General features: G+C 41.2%; 1 protein-coding gene across 1 annotated transcript in view; it reads right to left on the bottom strand.

Annotated features, from left to right (window-relative positions):
- Positions 1–19702, bottom strand: part of PRKN (parkin RBR E3 ubiquitin protein ligase) — a 1209190-nt gene that overhangs the window by 518306 nt on the left and 671182 nt on the right. The gene's annotated exons all lie outside the window — the stretch shown is intronic.

Below are 19702 nucleotides of genomic sequence, written 5' to 3'. Positions count from 1 at the left end.
AAGTCTTGTGTATTTGCTGAGGTTGAGAAGACCAAATTACGCTTTCATTTAGCACAGGTATACCTTTAAGAATATAAAGGATTTTCTATGGAACCGAAACATAAAACTCATCACTTGTGACATATGTGTGAACAACAGTATTTAAGCAATTTAGCTCTGCATCACCAAGGACCAGTCAAGTAAGTGAGAGTTTCAGGGACTGATCCCTGGTGGACAGACCACGCCTAGAGGATTCCTGGTCTCAGCGAATCCTCTGGATCCACCATCCGCACCTTGTTAACGCAGCCCAAGTCTTCCACTGCAAATCCTTCTGTGTTCTTTCTCTCTCTCCTCTCACACTGTCAGTTACTTAGAGTGGAAGCCTATCTTTCAAATATTCTAAAGCACCTCCCACTCTCTGACAAACAAACTATTCTGGAGACTGAGTGAATTCTATTTGATGACAGAAGTGCAGTAAAATGGCATGAAATCATTTTGACAGGGGTTAAAAATATTTCATTCTACAGTTTACTACATTCTTTTGTCTAAAGTGATTTTTAAAAAATCTAACCTTTTAATTTAAAAGCCAGATTTTTATGCAATTATCCCAAAAATCAGTAGAGTTCTTTTCAAAGAAAGAAGCAGCAGTTCTATAAGTTGGACATACAAAATGTAGCATGATTGCAGGGTGGTTTGGATCAGAACACTTCCTAAGCTTTCAGGACATGGGATGACTCTCATATGTTGAAAAAAGTATGCACATTTTCCTTCCTAAAGCAGGTTTTACACTGACCAGAGGAGATCCTGCCTCTGTGGCAACACATTTCTATGCACACGTGCAAAGTCACTTCAGGTGCATCCGACTCTTTGTGACCCCATGGACTAGAGTCTGCCAGGCTCGTTTGTCCATGGGATTCTCAAGGCAAGTATACTGGAGTGGGTAGCCATTCCCATCTCCAGAGGATCTTCCAGAATCAGGGCTCGAACCTGCAACTCTTATGTCTCCTGCATTGCAGGTGGATTCTTTACCACTAGTGACACCTGGGAAGCCCACACATTTCTATACATACTCTGTAAAATAGCAACATATCATAACTACAAGGAGAGATAAGAAGGCTGTCTTCAATGAGCAGTTCATAAAACTACAAGAAAACAACAGAAGAGGAGAGACCAGAGATCTCTTCAGGAAAATAGGAAACATCAGGGAACATTTCATCAAAGATGAACACGATAAAGGACAGAAGTAATAGTGACTCAGTAGATGCTAACGAGGTCAAGAAGAGATGGAAAGAATACATGTAAGAACTGTACAAAAAAACATCTTAATGAAACAGATTACTATGATGGTGTGGTCAGCCACCCAGAGCCAGACATTCTGGAGCGTGAAGTCAAATAGGCCTTAGGAAGCACTGCTGTTAATAAGGCTAGTGGATGCAATAGAATTCTATTCAAAACGCTAGACAGTGATGCCATCAAGGTGTTGCATTCAAAATGTCAGCAAATCTGGAAGACCCAGCAGTGGCCATTGGACTGGAAAAGGTCAATTGTCACGCTAATTCCCCAGAAGAATAGCACTAAAGAATGTTCTAACCATCAGACAATTGCACTCATCTCCCACGCTAGTAAGATCATGCTTAAAATCATACATGCTAGGCTTTAGCATCATGTGAGCCAAGAACTTCCAGTTGTCCAAACTGGGTTTAGAAAAGACAGAGGAACCAGAGATCAAATTGCCAACATTTGCTGGATCATAGGGAAAGCAAGGGAATTCCAGAAAAACATCTAAGTCTGTTTCATTGACTGGGATAAAGCCTTTGGCTGTGTGGATCATAACAGACTGTGGAAAGCTCTTAAAGAGATGGGAATATCAGACCATCTTACTTGTCTCCTGAGAAGCCTCTATGCGGGTCAAGAAGCAGCAGACAGAACCCTGTATGGAACAATTGATTGGCTCAAGACCGAGAAAGGAGTACAGTAGGGCTGCCTTCTGTCACCCTGTTTGTTTAATGTATACGCTGAGCATAGCAGGAGGAATGTTGGGCTAGATGAGTCATAAGCTGGAATCAAGACAAGCGGGAGATAAACATCAACCTCAAATATGTAAATGATACCACTCTAATGGCAGAAAGTGAAGAGGAACTAAAGAGCCTCTTGATGAGGGTGAAAGAGGAGAGTAAAAGAGCTGGCTTAAAACTAAACATCAAAAACAAAAAAAAAAAAGAAGATCATGGCATCTGGCCCCATTACTGCATGGCAAATAGAAGGGGGGATGGTAGACAGATTTCCCCTCCCTAGGCTCTAAATCACTGTGGATGGTGACTGCAGACATGAAATCAGAAGATGATTGCATCTTGCCAAGAAAGTTATGACAAACCTAGACAGTATGTTGAAAAGCAGAGACATTACTTTGCCAACAAAGGTCTGTATAGTCAGGCGATGGTTGTCCCAGTGGTCATGTATGGTTGTGAGAGCTGGACCATGAAGAAGGCAGAGTGCCAAAGAATCGATGCTTTCAAACTTTGGTGCTGAAGAAGAATCCTAAAAGTCCCTTGGACAGCAAGGAGATCAAACCAATCTCTCTTAAGGGAAATCACCCCTGAATATGCATTAGAAGGACTGATGTTGAAGCTGAAGCTCTAGTAATTTGGGCATGTGATGTGAACAGTCGACTCATTGGAAAAGTCCCTAGTGCTGGGAAAGATTGAGGGCAGAAGGAGCAAAGGGCATCAGAGGATGAGATGGCTGGATGGTATCACTGATGCAATGGACAGGACTTGGGCAAACTTGGGGAGATGGTGAGGGACAGGGAGGTCTGGTGCACTGCAGTCCATGAGGTCACAAAGAGCCAGACATGACTGAGCCACTGAACAACAACAATCATAATTACTTGGTAAGTGAATTAATTAAAGGATGAATCAATGATCTAATCACTTTTATCATGGTTAAGATGCAAATATTTACTGGGCAATATTGAGATATTTCAATAATTTTTTTCTGTACAGTAACAATATAGATCAGTAGTGTGATAAGGAGCTATTTTCAGTGAAGAAATCAGTTCAGTTCAGTTCAGTTGCTCAGTCTTGTCCGACTCTGCAACCCCATGGACTGCAGCACACCAGGCCTCCCTGTCTATCACCAACTCCCAGAGTTTACTCCAACTTCTGTCCCTTGAGTTGATGATGCCATCCAACCATCTCATCCTCTGTCATACCCTTTTCCTCCCGCCTTCAATCTTTCCCAGCATCAGGGTCTTTTCCAGTGAGTCAGTTTTTTGCATCAGGTGGCCAAAGTATTGGAGTTTCAGCTTCAGCATCAGTCCTTCCAATGAATATTCAGGACTGTTTTCCTTTAGGATGGACTGGTTGGATCTCCTTGCAGTCCAAGGGACTCTCAAGAGTCTTCTCCAACACCACAGTTCAAAAGCATCAATTCTTTGCCGCTCAGCTTTCTTTATGGTCCAACTCTCACATCCATACATGACTACTGAAGAAACCATAGCTTTGACTAGATGGACTTTTGTTGGCAAAGTAATGTCTCTGCTTTTTAATATGCTGTATCAGTTAGTCATAACTTTTCTTCCAAGGAGCCAACGTCTTTTAATTTCATGGCTGCAGTCACCATCTACCAATAATATTTTGCAAATATTCATGCAGCAGGAAAATCACATACTTGAAAGCAAATTTTACTGAACTCTAGTTGACTTACAGTATGAAATTCATTTCAGGTATGCCACATAGTGATTTGTTATTTTGATAGACTGTACACCTGTTGTGAAATAACTAAGTCACAGGGATATAAGGTACAGTCAAGGAGATAGTGTCAATGATATAATAACTTTGTGTGGTGTGCAATCTATAAATACATACACATATAAGTACACTTTCTGAAACTCAGGAGAACGTTTTATTTGCCCCATTTTCTGAAGCAACTAGAAGATGAGTATGGTATGGGCAGCCTTAGGGATGAACCCAGGACCTGCTACTCACAGGCCTGTCTCCTCCCATCCCATCCTACCTGGGCTGCCTGAGTGATGAGGAAGGGGAGTCGGGAATGACATACAGCAGGCCCAGGTCCTCAGGTGGGAACTACAGCAAGAGTAGGACCACATGACAGTGATTCATGACAACCCACCAATAGTAATTCAGATGAACACAGTCACCCAGTCTCCTTGGTCAGTTTTTATTTCAGTATCTATCGTGAAAGTTGCTCAGTCGTGTCTGACTCTTTGTGACCCCATGGGCTGTAGTTGGCCAGGCTCCTCTGTCCATGGAATTGTCCAGGCTGGAATACTGGAGTGGGGTTCCCTTCTCCAGGGGGTCGTCCCCACCCAGGGATCGAACCCAGGTCTCCCACATTGCATGTGGGTTCTTTACCATCTGAGCCACAAGGAAAGCCCTGTAACAGGGCTTAGATCCCCTTCCTGCATCCTACAGAAAGGAAGTGGCGACTCTGGGAGTGGTGTCGTCTTAGCCATTTCTCTTTCTGAGTTGCTGGACCCGGCTAGGTATCTCAGCTCTTGCAAGAGGTTCGTCTGTCCGTCTCATGTCACCCAACCCTGGATAACATCTCTCTGTTTCCCATGTATTTCAAATCTACTATTCACAACAGTAAGGTGTTATTGTTGATGTGGGGAAATAAAGGAAGAGGAGCAAATAGAGAGTATGGAAATACATATGCATCAATACTGGAATTTAGTATACAATAAAGATGTTACTTCAGGTCAGTAGGAAATGAAGGATTTTCCCACAGACAGCACTGGAATAGATTTTTTAAAAATCGAGCTTAATTCCTATCTCTATTTCTTCTTGAAAAATGAAGTGAATCTAGACGAGACAAAATTCTAAATGTGGGGGAAAAAAAAATCAAAGCACTGGAAGTATTAAAAGAAACAATGGATGAGTTTTCTAGTGTTGGGATAGCGCAATCCTTTCTAAGACAGCACTAAAACCAGAAGCCATGAAGAAGGAGATGAAAGGATCTGACTGCCAAGAAAAGTTTTAAAAAATTTTTATGGCAATAAAACAAAGAAATGAAACCCCCAAAATGCCTTCTGGTAGTCTGCTATACTTCTGGTTGCCAAAAACCCCCAATTCTTGCAGAAAGCTGCCCTAGCATAGCCCCTCCTCTTGACTCCAGGCAGGGCATGTAACCTGTTCTAACCAACAGGATGTGATAGAAGTTCAAGACCAAAGCTCCTGCCTTTGCACTTTCGGAAGCCCTTGGCTGCCAAGTTAGACATCCGGCTACTCTGCAGGAAACACTGGATTAAGAGGTCACCTGGAGGGGCTCTGTGGGAAGGAGAGCCCCTTATGTCTATTTTGTGGAAAACCAAAACACCCAGCTGGCCTGAGAGCTAAGGCACCAGAACTAGGACCCTGGGCATGCTGTTGCAGCCAGCCACCAGCCTCCCCGGCTTCACAGCTGAGAGCTGGATATCTGGATGAAAGACGCCCAAGCTCGGCCCCGACAGGCATCACGCAGGGTCGCACTGCTCTCCCTATACTCTGTCCAGATTCACGACCCCCGGAATTCTGAGAAGTCAAATTAAGTTTTTTGAGAGACATGGGATTATTTGTTACAAAGCAGTCAGTAACTGGGACCCTCCAACAGTCAGACAGCAAACGGGGAAGAGTACGAGCAATATGTACTGCAAGGGACTTGTTTATTAGATATACAAAAAAATCTTAAAATTGATTAAAAAAATGACAAATAACTCAATACAGAATAAAGAAAAGAATTGAAGAAGTAATTCAAAGGACCAAAATCTAAGTGGTCAATAACCTTCAGAGAGATGTTCAAGTTCACTTCTAATTTTTTAAAAAAATGAAATGAAATTCCATTATTTGCCTATTGGAGTGGAACATACTTAAAAGCTTAGCAATAAACAAAGTGGGGATGATACGGAGCTACTTTTTTCATGTGCTACCTGCTGGAAGCAGTTTATAATGTTTATATAAATGCAGCTTATATATTATTTGACACAGCAATACAATCTTTAACAAGATGTTCTAGAAAAGATTTTACTCAAGGATACAAAGATATTCGAAGTACTATGAGCCAAATGAATGTCTGTCCTCCCAAAGAGGACGCCCTCCCCTCCACTGTGACAGCACGTGGCTGGAGGGCCTCTGGGAGGCCGTCACTGGATGAAGCCGCCACTGGATGAAGCCGCAATGGTGGGCTCCCATGACGGCACGTGTGTCTTTTTGAGAAGAGGGAGAGAAGCCTGAGCATTGCCTTTTTCTCTCTCTCTGCCACAGGGGGATACGGAGAGAGGGCGGCCCTCTGCAACAAGTTCCCGAGAGAGCTTTCAACAGAACTGCACCTGCCGGCACCTTGATCTTGGACTTCACAGCCTCCTTAACTGTGATAAATATATTTCTGTTGTTCAGGCCACCCAGTTTAAGGTGTTTTATTATGGCAACAAGAGCAGACTAAGGTAAGAACAGAGATGTTCATTAAGCACTATTTACCATATCTTAAATGTTGGGCAGTTTCACACGTCCATTCACAAGTACCTCATTTAAAAAGTTACAGGACAGATATACAATATATTACTGCATAGCTATTTACAATAAGGTAGAATGTTATATACTGACTTAGGAGGGAATCTGGGTGCTAATAAAGTGAAAAAAAAATCAAGTTTCCATACATTGAAATGAATTAGCCATGGATTTACTACTGTAATGATGTAAAGTAATTAGCATCCAACTAATAAAAATAAATGGAAAAAAAAAATCAAGTTGCAGATTAGAATAGACTGTGGGATACTATTTGTCAACTTTTATGAAAAAATACAAGTGCACACATATTGGACATTTGCATACCTGGATACTGATTTAATGTTCCAAAGTGGACAGGAGAAACGATTGAGCTCTGAGGCTTGGGAGTACTGGGCTGGCCACATGTTGTGTGAGAGGAAACAGAGGCTAACTTCTCACTGTACACCCACCTGGACATATTAGCTGGTAACATGCAATTTTTATTAAAAAGGAAAGGAAAATAGTGAAGTCTCCAAAGGCCTTTGTGCTATGAGCTCCACCAACCCCCGAGGTCAGAACACAGGAGCACTGCTGGTCTTCATCTGTACTCACACATGTATAGAGGTTGTGCTGCGTGATATGCAAACACCATCCCTCTCAGACACGATTGAGCGACTTCACTTTCACGCATTGGAGAAGGAAATGGCCCCACTCCCGTGTTCCTGCCTGGAGAATCCCAGGGACGGGGGAGCCTGGTGGGCTGCCATCTATGAAGGCGCACAGAGTCGGACACGACTGAAGCGACTTAGCAGCAGCAACTCACTTCAGTTGTGCCCAACTCTGTGCAACCCTATGGACTGTAGCCCACCAGGCTCCTCTGTCCATGGGATTCTCCAGGCGAGAAGAAGGGAGTGGGGTGCTGTGCCCTCCTCCAGGGGGTCTTCCCGACCCAGAGACTGAACCCGTATCTCTTATGTCTCCTGTATCGGCTGGCAGGTTCCTCAACTTAACAGATGAATTTTCCTGAAGCTGAAAGTTGTTTTGTGGGAAAATACTTTATTATTTGATGTTCAAACAGAATCACACCCACTCAAAGCTTCACTTAGATACGCTTGTTCTGATGTATTTTTAAGGGCTTGAAAACCAAAAAAGATTTTTAATTTTCTTATGAAAAAACACAAGCCTTTATATCAAAGTGTTTCTTAATATCTTTTGTGTCTTCACTTGTAAATGTGAGAAATGAATGATCTCTGTCAGGCGTGTGTGACAGACCAAATCTAAAACGTGGTTTGGAGGCAAGTAGACCTTGAAAATCTTGTGGAACTGGAACATTTTCATGACCCACACCGGGCTACATGTCAAGCAGGCATGCTGATTGGCTTGTGGCTCTAGCAGGGAGGTGCAGATGCAAACATGCATGATTGCTGTGATAGTTCCATTTAGCATCCTTAATTCTGAAAACGTGTTGATATATGTGAACAACTAACTGGGAAATGCCCAAATAGGAACAGTGTTGTGGCTCAGAAACAGCTATCAGAGAGAGAGAGAGAGAGAGAGAGAGAGAGAGAGAGAGTGAGAGTCACTTTAGATTGAATAACAAATGAGCATGAACCCACAGTGCAAATTGGAAGGATGATCATAGATGTGGAATCTGAGTTATGGCTAACAACCACATATAAAGTTTATTTCCAACTAGATCCACTAACAAAGAAAATAGCTATACATTTGCTGAAAGCAAAACAAAACATTATTACATTTCGTTAGAAAGATCAAAGGCAGAAAAAAAGGAAAAGAACAGATCCATCCAGTTGGTACTGTGAACAACCAAATGTCACAAAAGGTGTTAAGAACGCTAACATTTTTGTCATATCTGTAGGCTGTATTATGTATGAATGTCTGGGAATTTTTCAGGAAGAAAAATGAAGTCTATTTGGGTGTTTCAGGTTCCAGGGAGCCAAAGGGTTCTCTGAAAGAATTATAGAGAAATGGGAGATGGCGAGAAAACGCAGGAGCATATCAAGGAGATGGGCTATTTGTGAAACGGGAAAATCCACACATAATGGAAGGCGGACAATGGGGAGCAGGCTGAGCGGGAATATCACTGTGCGAACACAACGTACATCGCCAGGAGCTGCACTGCTGCTCAGTTGCTCAGTAGCGTCTGAATGCAGCACCCCAGGCCTCGCCCTCAGTAACTGAGGGCTGAAAGCCAAATTAGACAAAAGAAACAAAAAAACAAGTAAAGCAGTAAATAAAACCTAAAGCTTCTAGGTGTAAATATGCTATCATGAATGGCTGATATGACTGTATCTGAATTTTTAAAAAGATGTCATTAAAAAAAAAAGATGTTATTAGAAGGATGCAGGCTAAAACCAAGAAGAAAGAAGCTATCAGGCTACTCCAATAGTTTGAGTTCTATTGGTATCTGCTCTTTCATTAGTCATATTGGTCCTTTATTTACTATCCATTCCCTCTTCCTCACTATTTTCCCTTCTCTTTTATAGTTCCTTTAAATTCCAACTTTATCTTCCTTTTCTGTATTAAACCAATTTTATAAACATTAGCTTATGTTCTTTATTTTTAATTGTCTCATTTCCACTTCAAATTTACGCCATATGTTTCGGGCTTTCTCCTTTAAATTCCATAAAATTTAAATAACATTTGGAGATTAATAATTGTGGTAGTGATAAGATTTTTATTTGATAGTTTCTTAGTATTTTGAGGTGGGAAAACAACAGGTTATGATGATTCCTTAACGGTCAATACTGGCTGGGAAAATTATACGGCCAAGTGAATAGATTTTCAGGACAGGAGGCTTCAGGAAGTGTTTATGAAAATCTAAGAGATTCACAGCAACAGATTTTACAACACTTAGAATGGCCCAACACTACAGCAGCTTCAAACACTAAGCAATACTCAGAGTCTGGATACAATAAAACTCACTTTGATTGTAAAGATTTAGTTTTCAATTTGCCTCCCACTGCACAGAAGTAATGCATCAGGTGATTCATTTTCACGTTTGAACTGTTGTTAACCACAAAGGGTGGAGGACCGCTAGATGCAGGGTTTGATGCTTATGTCACAGGGAGAAGAAACGGGGGTAACATTACAGTACAGGATGACCCATCAAATCTCCTTGACAGGTGCTAATTCACGGTGATCCATCCTTCACCATAATTTCATTGGTGGGAAGGACATACATATTTATAAGTGTGGAAGCAGGCTGCCGTTGTTCTGTTTGTAATTTACAGTAACAAAGAATTCATTTAGACTTCCATAGGAGAAGTCCCAAGGTGCCCCCATAGTAGACAACAGCCCCCTACTGTGGAGGATTCCTAACATAATAAAGAATAAAGCAAAACAACAGCACATCACGACCTGGGCTCCTGGGTAATCAATGCACATATTTGTCATGGAAACAATAGCACTGCGCAAAGCAGCGTCATTACTACAATTTGATGATGAAAACCCTGGGGAGCCCACGAAGTATATCTGCCTGGAAAGCAGCTGATTAATCGAAGTTACTCGTGCTTTGTTAAAGAGTTATTGTTTCAATCATAATTAACAATAAATAGTTACTCACGGAAGGAATGCAGAGAAGACGGAGTTCAGCCCCTTGTGAGGCAGACAGCTTTTATGCCTTTTTAACCACGAATCATCAACAAATACAGAACAAAACAGAGAACCAAATGGGAGAAAAATGATGATTTTTGAGCCAAAGGTTAGACTTAGCATCTCATTAGATATGAAACAAACATATTGCATTTTATACAAATATCTCTTAAGTGACATGACCCTGGTGCACCATTTTCATATCACATAAAATGCTTTCAAAACTCTGTGGGGTGAATTTTAAGGGCATCTCAATGTCTATGTACACAGCAAACATTCTAGCAAAAATCACAAAAATGCATTGTGTGATTTTAAAATTGCCATAATTAAGCAAAATATTTGAAAAGCTATTTTACTAAAAAAGCATGTATGACTGGATAATAAGCACACGAAAAAGATGCTTAATGGGATGAGTAATTAGAGAAAACAAAAGTGAAACCTGTAAGAGGCCATGGGGCTTCCTGAGCGGCTCAGCGGTATAGAACCTGCCTGCCATGCAGGAGATGCAGCAGGTTCGATCCCTGACTCAGGAAGGCATGGCCAACCACTCCAGTGTTCTTGCCTGGAGGATCCCATGGACAGAAGAGCCTGGCAGGCTACAGTCCATAGGGTTGCACATGACTGAAGCAACCAAGCATGCACGAAAGAGCTTACTACACACCCACTAAGATGGCTAGAATGAAAGCAACTGAAAATATCAAGTATTGGTGAGGATATGGAGAAACTGGAACCTCTCCTCTCTGATGGGGATGTTAAATGTTACGTGGTGAAAACATTTAAGTAATTTTTAAAAATGTTAAACACACATTACCACAGGACCCAGTGATTCCTCTCCAGGGTATGTAACTGAGAGAAGTGAAATCATTTATCCGCACAAAGACTTGCATATAAATGCCTTCAGCTCAACTCATAATAATCTCAACTGGAAGCAACACAAATGTCCATCAACTAGTGAGTAGATAAACTGAATGGGGCCCATTCATTTAGTGGAGTTTTGCTCACCAAGAAAACAGACGTAGGGGTTTCCCTGGTGGCCCTGTGGGTAGGACTCAGGCTTTCAGTGCCATGGATCCAGGTTTAATCCCTGGTTGGGAAACTAATGTAAGCTGGGTGATGGAGCAAAAGGAGAAAAAAAATGAAGGAAGGAAAAGGAAATACATGCTATGCAACAGCTCTGATAAAACCCCAAAATAATTATGCTAAGGGAAATCAACCAGACAAAAGATTACATACTGTATGATTTCACTTGTATGAAATGTCTAGAAAGGCAAAACTCTACAAGCCGAGAACAAATCACCGATTGCCTGGAGCTTAGGGCGGGAGTGGGGATGTCTTTGGAGGGAGACAGAAGCATTCTAACAGCGGGTGTGAGGCTGCCTGCACACTGGTGCATATTTACTGTCTAGCTGCACACTTGCACTAGGTGATTTGCATGATCTGTAAATTATACACCAATAAAGCTATCAAAATGCATCAAGGTATAAACAAGATTTGTGAAGTCTTGTACATGTTCACAATAGTAAAAAAAAAAAAAAAGCTTACCTTAAAAATAAATAACTCTGTCATAATTATGCATTAATAACAGCACTGTCTTTCTCCTGGAGAGGGTATCCTGAGACTTTCCTTCAGAAAACTAAGAATATAGCTTGCTTCCCAGATGATTCAGTGGTAAAAAAAAAAAAAAAAAAAATCCACCTGCCAATGCAGGAGACGTGGTTTCAATCCCTGAAGATCCCCTGGAGGAGGGCATGGTAACCCACTCCAGTATTCTTGCTGGGGAAATCCCATGGACAGAGAAGCCTGATAGGCTACAGTCTATGGGGGTCACAAAGTGTCAGACATGGCTGAGCACACACGCATGTAGTTACGGTGAAAGGCTTCAGGGATTCCTTTCTGTGATCAGACCATTGTGCATAGTCATGTTCCCAAACCACTGACAAGTCTTCACAAGTGCTCTGGGTACAGGGCCTATAATTTAAAAGGGGCAGTCAGATCCTCAGTTGGCCAGTCAACAATATGTATTAAGCCATTCCAATGACCTCACTCAGCAGATGCTGAGGCTGGTAAGTGCCAGAGACATTTTCCATGGAACCGGGCAACTTGATTAAAGAATAGCGCCAGAGGAATAGGACAGGGAGACCACTTTCTCCCCTACAAATTCATCGAAAGAACAATTGAACGCTGAGCAAATTTCACAAAACAACTTCTGATCGCTAGCAGAGGACATCAGATGCCCAGAAAAGCAGCCCATTGTCTTCAAAGGGAGGTAGGACAAAATATAAAAGATAAAAAGGGAGAGAAAAGAGCTAGGGACGGAGACCCGTCCCGGGAAGGGAGTCTTAATAGAGGAAGTTTCCAATCACCAGGAAACCCTCGCATTGGCGGGACTGGGGGAAGTTTTCAGATCTCGGAGGGCAACCTAACTGGGAGGAAAAATTAAATAAGGCCCACAGATTACGTGCCTAAAAGCAACTCCCAGCAGAAAAGTACCCCAGACACCCGCACCCGCCACCAACAAGGGGGGACAGAACGGAGAGGAGTGGGCGGCATTGCTTAGGGTAAGGACTGGCCCGAAGATCCTGAGAGCAATCGGAGGGAGCTCTTTTAAACTGTGGGATAGCAAGGGAGAAAATTAACCGGCCCGAACACACTGCTGGCGGTTCGCAAAACAAAAGGACTGAGAAACTCCAGAGAAGAGCCGGCCCATCCCCGCTGGAGGTAGGAGGTAGGAGGCAGGGGGGAGGGGAAAGGTGCAAACTCAGCCCCAGGAAGCCACCCGCTCCCACACTGCAAACAGGTCCCCGGTTCCTATCTAAAGACTTCCTGAGATTCTGGATGGTCGACATCTGCCGCTGGGAGGGTCGCGGCTAGAGGCCAGCTCCTGTGAACAAACGCAAGCCACAGGCACCCGATCGTCAGCGCGCGCTGGGGCCGCGGAGGGAAAAGGCGCGCCGAATCCGGGGAGAGTGCGCCCAAGCCTCTGGCTGCCTGAGCCGCTCGCCGTGGAGGGAAAAGGCGCGCCGAATCCGGGGAGAGTGCGCTGGTCAAGCCCCTGGCTGCCTGGGCCGCTCAGGCCGGGGAAGGCACAAAACGCAGGCGCAACCAAATCCGCGCTTTTGTGGAGCACCGGAAAACTGGAACCGCACTCAACGCAGGGCCCGCTCCATATAGAGCAGCCGGGAGCCTGAGCAGTGTAGACGGGGAAAGCACTGACACCCGTGAGCGGAGCAAACCCAGTGTGGCCGGTGAGTGTTATCCACACAGAGCGGTGTCTGTCTGCAGCGCCCCGCCCTCCCCGTAGCAGGACTGAACTGAACTAGAGAACCTAAATAAGAGATCACCTCCGCCCGCCTGTGTCAGGGCGGAAATTAGACACCAAAGAGACGGCAAACAGAAGCCAAATAAACAAAGGGAACCGCTTCAGAAAGGACCGGTGCAACAGATTAAAATCCCTGAAGGTAACACCAACTACATGGGAAGGGGCCTACAGATATCGAGAAGTGTAAGCTGGAAAGAGGAGCTATCTGAAATTGAACTGAACCTACACTGACCGCAACAACTCCAGAGAAATTCCTAGATATATATGTATATATATTTTTTTAATTAAAAAAATTTTTTTTCTTTCCTTTTTTAAATTTTTTAAAATTTTTTCTCTTTTATTTTCTTTTAAAATTCCCTATTACTCCCCCATTACTCCTCAACTTTCATTTTCATATATTTTTACGATTTTTTTAATTAGGGGGAAAATTTTTTTTTCTTTTTTTTTCTTTTTCTTGTTTTTCTCTCCTATTTCCTTTTAAAGTCCTCTAATATTCCTCTATTATTCCTTAATTTTCATTTTCATTTCATTATAACCTTGCCAAAAAAAAAAAAAAAAGCCCTATCTTTAAATCAAACTTCATATATATTTCTAATTTTTTTTGTGTTTTTGTTTTTAAATATTGTATTTCAAAGAGTCTAACCTCTATGCCAGATTTTTAATCTTTGTTTTTCAGTATGTGATATAAATTTTGGACATTTAAGAATCCAATATTCACTTCCCATTTCTATTCAGGAGTGTGTTGATTACTCTTTCCCACTTTTGACTCTCTGTTTTCTACCTCAGAACACCTCTATTTCCTCCTTTCCCCTTCTCTTCCCAATCCAATTGTGTGAATCTTTGTGGGTGTCTGGGCTACGGAGAACACTTTGGGAACAGATAACTGCGTAGATCTGTCTCTCTCCTCTTGAGTCCCCTTGTTCTCCTCCTGCTCACCTCTATCTCCTTCCTCCCTCTCCTAGTCTTCATGTAACTCCGTGAACCTCTCTGGTTGTCTCTCACGGTGGAGAATCTTTTCACCATTAACCTAGAAGTTTTATTATCAGTGCTGTATAGTTGGAGAAGTCTTGAGACTATTGGAAGAATAAAACTGAAATCCAGAGGCAGGAGACTTAAGCCCAAAACCTGAGAAAACCAGAAAACTCCTGACTACATGGAATGTTAAAGAATAAGAGACGAGCCAAGAGCCTCCATACCTACACCAAAACCAACCACCACTCAAGAGCCAATAAGCTCCGGAACAAGACATACCACACAATTCTTTAGCAACGCAGGAACATAGACCTGAGTGCCAAGATACAGGCTGTCCAAAGTCACATCTAACACATAGACCCATCGCAAAACTCATTACTGGGCACTCCATTGCTCTCCAGAGAGAAGAAATCCATTTCCACGCACCAGAACACTGACACAAGCTTCCCTAACCAGGAAACCTTGACAAACCAATCGTCCAACCCCACCCACGGGGTAAAACTTCCACAATAAAAAGTAATCACAGACCACCAGAATACAGAAAGCCCACTCTGACACAGCAATCTAAACAAGATGAAAAGGCAGAGAAATACCCAACAGGTAAAGGAACATGAAAAATGCCCACCAAGTCAAAGAAAAGAGGAGGAGATAGGGAATTTACCTGAAAAAGAATTTAGAATAATGATAATAAAAATGATCCCAAATCTTGAAAACAAAATGGAGTTACAAATAAATAGACTGGAGACAAAGATTGAGAAGATGCAAGAAATGTTTAACAAGGACCTAGAAGAAATAAAAAAGAGTCAATTAAAAATAAATAATGCAATAAATGAGATCAAAAACACTCTGGAGGGAACCATGAGTAGAATAACAGAGACAGAAGATAGGATAAGTGAGTTAGAAGATAAAATGGTGGAAATAAATGAAGCAGAGAGGAAAAAAGAAAAAAGAATCAAAAGAAATGAGGACAACCTCAGGGACCTCTGGGACAATGTGAAACGCCCCAACATTCAAATCATAGGAGTCCCAGAAGAAGAAGACAAAAAGAAAGTCCATGAGAAGTTACTCGAGGAGATAATAGCTGAAAACTTCCCTAAAATTTCTAGCCACCCAAGTCGAAGCAACCCAGAGAGTCCCAAACAGGATAAACCCAAGGCGAAACACCCCAAGACACATATTAATCAAATTAACAAAGATCAAACACAAAGAACAAATATTAAAAGCAGCAAGGGAGAAACAACAAATAACACACAAAGGGATTCCCATAAGGATAACAGCTGATCTATCAATAGAAACCCTCCAGGCCAGAAGGGAATGGCAGGACATACTTAAAGTAATGAAAGAGAATAACCTACAACCTAGATTACTCTACCCAGCAAGGATCTCATTCAGATATGAAGGAGAACTCAAAAGCTTTACAGACAAGCAAAAGCTGAGAGAATTCAGCACCACCAAACCAGCTCTTCAACAAATGCTAAAGGATCTTCTCTAGACAGGAAACACAGAAAGGTTGTATAAACGTGAACCCAAAACAACAAAGTAAATGGCAACGGGACCATACCTATCAATAATTACCTTAAATGTAAATGGGTTGAATGCCCCAACCAAAAGACAAAGGCTGGCTGAATGGATACAAAAGCAAGACCCCTATATATGCTGTCTACAAGAGACCCACCTCAAAACAAGGGACACAAACAGACTAAAAGTGAAGGGCTGGAAAATAATATTTCACGCAAACGGAGACCAAAAGAAAGCAGGAGTCGCAATACTCATATCAGATAAAATAGACTTTCAAATAAAGGCTGTGAAGAGAGACAAAGAAGGACACTACATAATGATCAAAGGATCAATCCAAGAAGAAGATATAACAATTATAAATATATATGCACCCAACATAGGAGCACTGCAATATGTAAGGCAAATGCTAATGAGTATGAAAGAGGAAATTAACAGTAACACAATAATAGTGGGAGACTTTAATACCCCACTCACAACTATGGATAGATCAACTAAACAGAAACTTAACAAGGAAACACAAACTTTAAAGGACACAATGGACAGCTAGACGTAATTGACATCTATAGGACGTTTCATCCCAAAACAATCAACTTCACCTTTTTCTCAAGTGCACACGGAAACTTCTCCAGAATAGATCACATCCTGGGCCATAAATCTAGTCTTGGGAAATTCAAAAAAATTGAAATCATTCCAGTCATCTTTTCTGACCACAGTGCAGTAAGATTAGATCTCAATTACAGGAAAAAAACTATTAAAAATTCAAACATATGGAGGCTAAACAACACGCTTCTGAATAACCAACAAATCATAGAAGAAATCAAAAAAGAAATCAAAATATGCATAGAAATGAATCAAAATGAAAACACAACAACCCAAAACCTATGGGACACTGTAAAAGCAGTGCTAAGGGGAAGATTCATAGCATTACAGGCCTACCACAAGAAACAAGAAAAAAGTCAAATAAATAACCTAACTCTACACCTAAAGCAACTAGAGGAGGAAGAAATGAAGAACCCCAGGGTTAGTAGAAGGAAAGAAATCTTAAAAATTAGGGCAGAAATGAGTGCAAAAGAAACTAAAGAGACCATAGCAAAAATCAACAAAGCTAAAAGCTGAGTTTTTTGAAAAAATAAACAAAATTGACAAACCATTAGCAAGACTCATTAAGAAACAAAGGGAGAAGAACCAAATTAACAAAATTAGAAATGAAAATGGAGAGAGCACAACAAACAACACGGAAATACAAAGGATCATAAGAGACTACTACCAGCAGCTCTATGCCAATACAATGGACAACTTGGAAGAAATGGACAAGTTCTTAGAGAAGTATAACTTTCCAAAACTGAACCAGGAAGAAATAGAAGATCTTAACAAACCCATCACAAGCAAGGAAATTGAAACTGTAATCAGAAATCTTCCAGCAAACAAAAGCCCAGGACCAGATGGCTTCACAGCTGAATTCTACCAAAAATTTAGAGAAGAGCTAACACCTATCTTACTCAAACTCTTCCAGAAAATTGCAGAAGAAGGTAAACTTCCAAACTCATTCTAGGAGGCCACCATCAACCTAATTGCAAAACCAGACGAAGATGCCACAATAAAAGAAAACTACAGGCCAATATCACTGATGAACATAGATGCAAAAATCCTTAGCAAAATTCTCGCAAACAGAATCCAACAACATATTAAAAAAATCATACATCATGACCAAGTGGGCTTTATCCCAGGAATGCAAGGATTCTTTAATATCCGCAAATCAATCAATGTAATACACCACATTAACAAATTGAAAGATAAAAACCATATGATTATCTCAATAGATGCAGAAAAAGCCTTTGACAAAATTCAACATCCATTTATGATTAAAACTCTCCAGAAAGGAGAAATAGAAGGAGCATACCTCAACATAATAAAAGCTATATATGACAAACCCACAGCAAGCATCACCCTCAAAGGTGAAAAATTGAAAGCATTTCCCCTGAAATCAGGAACAAGACAAGGGCGCCCACTCTCACCACTCCTATTCAACATAGTTTTGGAAGTGTTGGCCACAGCAATCAGGGCAGAAAAAGAAGTAAAAGGAATCCAGATAGGAAAAGAAGAAGTGAAACTCTCTCTGTTTGCAGATGACATGATCCTCTACATAGAAAACCCTAAAGACTCTACCAGAAAATTACTAGAGCTAATCAACGAATACAGTAAAGTTGCAGGATATACAATTAACCCTCAGAAATCCCTTGCATTCCTATACACTAACAATGAGAAAACAGAAATTAAGGAAACAATACCATTCACCATTGCAACAAAAAGAATAAAATACTTAGGAGTATACCTACCTAAAGAAACAAAAGACCTATACATAGAAAACTATAAAACACTGATGAAAGAAATCAAACAGGACACAAACAGATGGAGAAATATACCATGTTCATGGATTGGAGGAATCAATATTGTCAAAATGGCTATACTACCCAAAGCAATCTATAGATTCAATGCAATCCCTATCAAGCTACCAACGGTATTTTTCACAGAACTAGAACAAATAATTTCACAATTTGTATGGAAATATAAAAAACCTCAAATAACCAGAGTAATCTTGAGAAAGAAGACTGGAACTGGAGGAATCAACCTGCCTGACTTCAGACTCTACTACAAAGCCACAGTCATCAAGACAGTATGGTACTGGCACAAAGACAGAAATATAGATCAATGGAACAGAATAGAAAGCCCAGAGATAAATCCACGAACCTATGGACACCTTATCTTCGACAAAGGAGGCAAGGATATACAAAAAAAGGATATGGAAAAAAGACAACCTCTTTAACAACTGGTGCTGGGAAAACTGGTCAACCACTTGTAAAAGAATGAAACTAGAACACTTTCTAACACCATACACAAAAATTATCTCAAAATGGGTTAAAGATCTAAATGTAAAACCAGAAACTATCAAACTCCTTGAGGAGAACATAGGCAAAACACTCTCCGACATAAATCACAGCAGGATCCTCTATGACCCACATCCCAGAATATTAGAAACAAAAGCAAAAATAAACAAATGGGACCAAGTGAAACTGAAAAGCTTTTGCACAACAAAGGAAACTATAAGCAAGGTGGAAAGACAGCCCTCAGATTGGGAGAAAATAATAGCAAATGAAGCAACAGACAAAGGATTAATCTCAAAAATATACAAGCAACTCCTCCAGCTCAACTCCAGAAAAATAAATGACCCAATCAAAAAATGGGTCAAAGAACTAAACAGACATTTCTCCAAGGAAGACATACAGATGGCTAACAAACAGATGAAAAGATGCTCAACATCACTCATTATCAGAGAAATGCAAATCAAAACCACAATGAGGTACCATTACACGCCAGTCAGGATGGCTGCTATCCAAAAGTCTACAAGCAATAAATGCTGGAGAGGGTGTGGAGAAAAGGGAACCCTCTTACACTGTTGGTGGGAATGCAAACTAGTACACCCACTATGGAAAACAGTGTGGAGATTTCTTAAAAAACTGGAAATAGAACTGCCATATGACCCAGCAATCCCACTTCTGGGCATACACACCGAGGAAATCAGATCTGAAAGAGACACGTGCACCCCAATGTTCATCGCAGCACTGTTTATAATAGCCAGGACATGGAAGCAACCTAGATGCCCATCAGCAGACGAATGGATGAGGAAGCTGTGGTACATATACACCATGGAATATTACTCAGCCATTAAAAAGAATTCATTTGAATCAGTTCTAATGAGATGGATGAAACTGGAGCCCATTATACAGAGTGAAGTAAGCCAGAAAGATAAAGACCATTACAG

This window comes from Odocoileus virginianus, chromosome 34 (genome assembly GCF_023699985.2).
Source record: "Odocoileus virginianus isolate 20LAN1187 ecotype Illinois chromosome 34, Ovbor_1.2, whole genome shotgun sequence".
In the NCBI taxonomy this organism is placed as follows: domain Eukaryota; kingdom Metazoa; phylum Chordata; class Mammalia; order Artiodactyla; family Cervidae; genus Odocoileus; species Odocoileus virginianus.
This window is presented reverse-complemented; position numbering and strand designations above follow the sequence as displayed.